General features: G+C 34.3%; 1 long non-coding RNA gene across 1 annotated transcript; it reads left to right on the top strand.

Moving 5' to 3' along the window:
* The first annotated feature begins 1,655 nt into the window (after positions 1 to 1,655).
* Positions 1,656 to 2,593, top strand: LOC141297396 (uncharacterized). Its single transcript, XR_012341379.1, has 4 exons — positions 1,656 to 1,904; positions 2,001 to 2,100; positions 2,212 to 2,250; positions 2,353 to 2,593. It is a non-coding gene; the product is annotated as an uncharacterized lncRNA (long non-coding RNA).
* The last annotated feature ends 3,891 nt before the right edge of the window (positions 2,594 to 6,484 follow it).

Genomic DNA, 6,484 nt, shown 5'->3' with positions numbered 1-6,484 from the left:
TTATTCATGATAAACTTGTGAATGCTGTCTACATTGCGCACAGACATCATTAGCATATACAGCATCGCCTATATAATTATTTAATATTGTATTAATTTCTACAGAGATGATAATCATATCTATAGGAAGCTTTAAATTATTACTTAACGAAATAAAACAAATTGAAAACAAAAACTCGTTTATGTAATCCGTAAAGATAAATTTCTCTCTCAAGGCGTCCAAAAAGGTATTGTACTCGAGGAGCGGATATAATATTCTTGATACTTCAAACTTCCATGTTCTGTTCTATAAATTTTGAGAATTAAAAAAATCAGGCTCTCATGAAATCTTTGAAATCAATCTTTGTATGGCTAGTTTATTCAGTTATTCAGTATTGTTGTGTTTCCCCTGTTTTATTCGTTTAATATTCAGAAACAAGTGCCTTTTTTTTTTCAAAACATTTTTTAAAAGAAAGAATTCAACCCTCCAAAATTTTGTTTGCCTATGTCACAATATGAGATAAATCCAGCCCTGTAAATGATGCTGATTTTTGTTGCCAAATTGGTTTGGAAGCGTTGTTGAATAAACAAGTAACGTTAAACTGAACTTTTATGCCTGTATGACTGACAATTTTATTGACCACTGAGAAAGCATTGATTTGGTAAGATGATGGTTCATACCATGTAGAAAAATTACATTTTGAAAAATAGCTTAGATGTAGTAAACTACTTTTGCCGTGTTGCTGCTGTAGCTTAGCTTAGCTAAGGAATGGGAAACCACTACAACACTGTTATACGTCATCATACGTTGTCGCTAGTTCTTAATGTTACATCAGAGGACATGCGCCGATGTTTATCACACATTTCAAGATGTTGAAAAAAATGTTGTAGCGTTGCAAAAAGTACAAATGTACGGTGTACGCACCGTTCATTCACATGTACACATATGGCCGTAAGCAAAACAAACAATGCGTTATCACATGCACGGCAAATTGCAAATCTGTGGTGTAGTGGTGCCTTGAGAAGTGGGTAAATGCTTCATTTGTGTACAGCAAATTGCTGGAGTTCGAAAATCAGGAGTTAGGCAAAAAAGTGTGAAAGAGTTAAATTTTTGGAGTTTATTCTTTAACTTTCACAACAGTTTGTGTTACGGGATACTCCCTGGCTGTGTTGTATTTCGGAGTTCATTCATTGGTGTTCAGGGGCACGTTTTAACAATAACGTTACATCAGGAGCGCGCCATGACACGAGCCTGGTTCTGCCACACGATCGACTGATGAAGTTGTCTACTTCGTCATGAGGTAGGTAAAAAACTAACTCCAAAATGTTCTTTATCTTCTGACAGACAGCTGATTATAGCTGTTACGTTAGTGTACTGACGCCAATAACCGCGGCGAACTTTGTGTTGAATGAATCTCCGATGCAAAACATGGCTGTTTTGAGCGGACTTTTTTTCGATGTGAACAAGCTAATATTAGCTTACGTCTTTCTGTTCACCTTATTTTTTTGTAAACGAGTGTTTTGCTGTCAAATTTAAGTTGCGACTCGCTCAAGAAACATTCTGTTAAGCTTCCATAATGTCATGCCGACAAGACGAGGTAATATCTAGCAATGTCAGTAAACTGAAGTGTCTAAGTCTAACTTTACCCTGGCTAAAAACGATCATAGTTTAGCCATGAACGTGTAAAGTAATGCCTGCAATGTTTTGAGTCGTAACGGCTAACGTTACAAATGTTTTAGTAGTGACTCGTGACCTATGAGAGTTCGTGGCTTTCATATTAAACATTTTGCATTTTCAATCACACTAACAGGTTGTTTTAAATTACATGTTTTCTCTTCATTGTCAGGATGTTGACAGAAGTGCTGGATGGAGGGAAGTAGTAGTAAAACTGGACGAAATTTGTTTCTCAGATTTTCTCAATTCAGGTGAGTTATGTGTTTAGTAATCAGTTAATAAAGAGTAAGTGACTGTAATTTTATGATTTATTTTGTAAATAACATGTTGTTGATGTTATTGTGTAGTCCAGCAGAAGTTTTTGAGATAAAACAACACTGAAAAAAGATGACCAGGGCTCAGCTGATGTACTACATGTTTTCTTGCTTTTTGGATGTCAAAGGACTGGTAAGTATTAAATAATACTTCAAAATGTTATTGAAAAAAATATATATTTTTACATTTGTCTGAACGATTATCTTTTCTTAAAAAAAAAAAACAATTTCTTTGTGACTGAAGAAAGAAAAGAAAGACATGAACCTCTTGGATGACAAGCGGGTGAGTAAATTATCTGTATTTTTTTGTTCTGGAAGTGGACTCTTCCTTTAATGCCTATTGTTTATAAAGGGATGTTTATCTTGTGTTTCGGTCATGCCAAAGTATTGATGACCATCATCTGGCCACTAAAGAAAACCCTCAGCCATATCATCTTTCCTCAGGGACATCAAAAGCACAGGTTTCCACCTTTTACATCGTCTTGGACTGAGAAGTTTCGCCTTGTCAGTCATGTGAAACCTTGGGTATTGTTGAAGAGCTGTTCAAGTAAAGTAAAGTATCATGATGCTCTGTCCAGCCTGTACATATTTTTTTTTAAAGACAAATGTATATAATAATGATATAGGTAGAACTGAAGTCAAAGAACTGAGAGCAAGGCAGTTGAACAAGCAGTATTCTTATTTAAGCAAAATGTTAAGTTCTGTCCTCTGTGCTCCATCCTTCAGCTTTCAGTTTTGTTTTTATTCAGGCGCCTCAAACTAATTCATGGAATGTATCCTGGTATCACTGTGGAGTTGTTTCTTGTTACTTCATCTGATGTATATCTACCTCTGGTTACACAATACTACTGCACTATTTTATAATTATTCAGGTTTGATTTTATATAATGCAATGATGTGTTTTTGACTATGCTGTATACAATTTTACTAAACATTTCTTGTTGGCACTGCAGACATGTATTAAATGTAAATGTTTTGCTGTTAGATTTTACAGTATTTTATGACAGCAGTTAATTTCAAAGTGTTTACATGCATGGAATTTCAAAATCCAATCTATGTATTTCCTGAAATAAAAGCAGCTAGTTGAGAGTATGGCTTTCAGTGTAGTCATTTCCACATAAAACATATTGTGTTTACCCTAAGAAGTGTTTTTAACACTGGTTAAAGAGTTTAAATTATAATTAACTAAATTTTAGAGTTAAAATTACTCTCCAAATGATTAATATTTTAACTCCAGAAAGTGTTAAAATCTAACTCTGAGAAAGTGTTAAATTCTACTCCATTGAATTTCCTTTTGAACTTTCAATTTGAGCGCATTGGTTTACTGGATCCTTGGACTGAAATGTTTACAGGGGTTCACTGGTTTAAGAAATTTCAGATGGTAAAAATCTGCTTCTTTTTAATTGTAAGGTATTTTTTTTTTTTTCATTATTATGTACTGATTTAAATGACTGGGGTGTGGGAAATTCCCTCGCCACATGGCCTTCCATGTTTCTAACTTGCAGTCAAGTGTATATGACATAAAAATATATTTTGTAATATCAATCAGTGCAAACAGTGCTATCTGCTAGCAAACTTTAGCGATTTTTTGCAAACGTTTATTTACAGAACAACACCATAAACACAAACACAAGATTAAAGGTAATATACATATAATGAAAAATTGTCATAAATATCCTTATTAATGGCAAAAATTACCTATATTTATAAGTCTGCTTGCTCGAGTGAGCAGGCATGTTGGAAAATGGAAATTTCTCTTAGCCCTTCGTTTGAAATGAGGTCCCGAAAATTCTTTGTTTGGAGGCCTATCTGGCCCTTCCCCTTCCCCCTACCCTTCCAACCTAACGAGAAATGAGACACCCCTAGCACTTCACCCCCCCCCGGAGCCAAGCCAGCTCTTCTCACCTTTATTCATAGGTTGGGGGGAAGGTGAAAGGTGAAATGGCAAGTTTAAAAGTGACACGAACGACCCTCATTAACAATTGTGAGGTTAGATGTTTGAAAGGTTGTGAAAAAAATGGAGGCACCAGTGCAATCACTTTTTTTGTGTGAAAATAAATAAATAATTTCTTCATTTTTGCTTATAAAGGTATAGGAGTAATACATCATTCTGACCTGTAACGGGTCCATTTTTATTTTAGTGCACTCACAATAGCCTATAAACAACTCATGCGTTTATAAAATAAAGGAAAACAGAAGATGCGCTTTCTGCCGTCTGTTCTTGAACATCGCTTCACAATGAACAAAAGCTTTAAATTACCACTTTAAAACGAAATAATTCAAATCGAAAATAGAAACGTTCATTATGTAATCTGTAGGCCTAAAGATTTAAAGATATTTCTATATAAAGGCACGTCCAATTTAGAAATGGCGAGAAATTTTTCTATTTATCTCCATTATTGATGAATGTCTAAAATATAAAAGTAAGGAAAAGCCTAAAACAGGGCTGATTATATTTATTTTATAATTCTATTAAAATTATAATGTTATAGAATATACTATAAAATAATTATAATTACAAATTATACTGGCATAGAGTATATGTAAAACTTTAATAATTGTAGCTGCTTATATTTTCAGATTTTATGTTTCTCTGTTCTATATATCTTAAAATTTAGAGGATTTGCTGCAACGCAATTTTGTCCGATATGCAAATTATTTATTAGCCTATTAGTATTTTAATCCATAAAGCAAATGCTTTAAAAACACCTTTAAAAAATACTATTTTTGCATCCAGATGCTTTTAAAGAACTTTTCAATATACATGTTATCTTATATCTTAAATGAACTTGTATCTTAAATGTAAACCATGATTTCGTTGTATTCCCTGTGTAACGAATCTCTTACTTATAGCTACATTTTAGGTGCGTCTGAGCTTTGTTGTTTATGATTTTTTTAAAAATCAAGAGTTGCGCGCACTCAACAAAACTGACAAGACTCATTTGAACGCTTCTGATAGACATTGCATTCCTAACCCAACAGAATCGTGTGTGGTTCGTTATAACACTGTAAAAACGCCTAAAAAGAATTACGGTGCAGATTATCTGATCTTAATGTAATGCCGCAATTTACATTTTCTATTCATTTTCATTTTATTGTCAACAGACGTAATATATTGATTTTGTTTGGGCAGGGGAATATGTCCAATTTAGTGGCATTTTTTGGCCCCAGGTCAAGCCTTCCCCAGCCTTACACACGCTCCGCCTATGATACTAACTATATATATACCCTTAGAATATATAGCCTATATATACCCACTTAGAATAATTTTCTTCCCGACCCGACACGCTAAATTTAATTCTCATTTCCAGAATCTCACATTTAACCATTTGGAAACAATGTCGAGTATAAAACTTTTTTCGCAGTACATCCATTATATTTCCATGTTCCACTTTTAAGACGTATTACAGCCCTGCATTTTAGTCCGTCAAAGATCAAATGCGGGCTAAAATTATATTTTAGACATTCAGTGGTGATTTAAAAAAAAATTGCAGCGCTGGAGGAACCACGAGACCAGGCTACCATGACGGTCCTGTTAGCAGCATTGAGCGCACGTTCAGCACAGCTTGGAAGGGTTCCTTGTTTAAAGCTTACCACAAAACACTGGCAAAAGTAAATACCATGACTGTCTAATAGTAAGGAGATATTTTAATTATTTATTTAGAAACTACTGTTTTCTGAGTCAGTGATGATGCAGTTAACAGTCCTCATATCCTCGTTGGACGCGCGCCTTTAGAGAGAAATGCATCTCTATGGACTAGCTACATAATAAAAACAGTTTTTGTTTTCTATTTGTTTTTTTCGTTAAGTAGTAATTTAAGTCTTTCTACATATTTATTTATCATGTCTGACAAAAAAATAACGGTTAAATATTTTCCACTGAAAAAAAAATGTAACTGATCGAGCTTGAGCCTTCATGTCCTAAAAATGTGTTTTGCTCTCTCCGCACAAACGATTGGATATGCACCTAATAGCGCATATTTATATCTATTATTATTTATTTCTTTTATTTTACATCTATGGATTTTAGTTTAGCCAATTCGTGATTTGAGAAGGCAAATTGAAAGAGTAGGTCAACTCACTGTCTGCCGCTTGGTCTTTAAGAAACAAAAAGCTTACGTTTAACGAACAAAAATGCTCCAATTTTTTTTTCTAAATTAACTTAATAAAAAGGAAACGAAATTATAAATACTTTGCCGTTACATACAGAATGAATTACCGATTATGGCGCCAGATATTGAAACAACAGACATAAATACTGTCCAAATAGCCCTCTTTGTGCAGGGCTTGGCCACAGAATGTTGTTCCTTGCGCCACCTGGTGGATATTATATGAAGCGCAACAACGTTTTAAAAAAACCTAAAAAAGCCCCTGCAGGCCGCCGCGTGGCGACGCGTGCTGAATTGCAGGCTGCCGCGTGAAAAAAGACGCATTTTTAATGGCCAGATCTGTATCTTATCCACTTTTAATAAACATCCAATCAGAAACAGTTCAGAGCTATTTACTTTATAATATTA

Source organism: Garra rufa, chromosome 22 (assembly GCF_049309525.1).
Source record: "Garra rufa chromosome 22, GarRuf1.0, whole genome shotgun sequence".
Classification (NCBI taxonomy): domain Eukaryota; kingdom Metazoa; phylum Chordata; class Actinopteri; order Cypriniformes; family Cyprinidae; genus Garra; species Garra rufa.
This window is presented reverse-complemented; position numbering and strand designations above follow the sequence as displayed.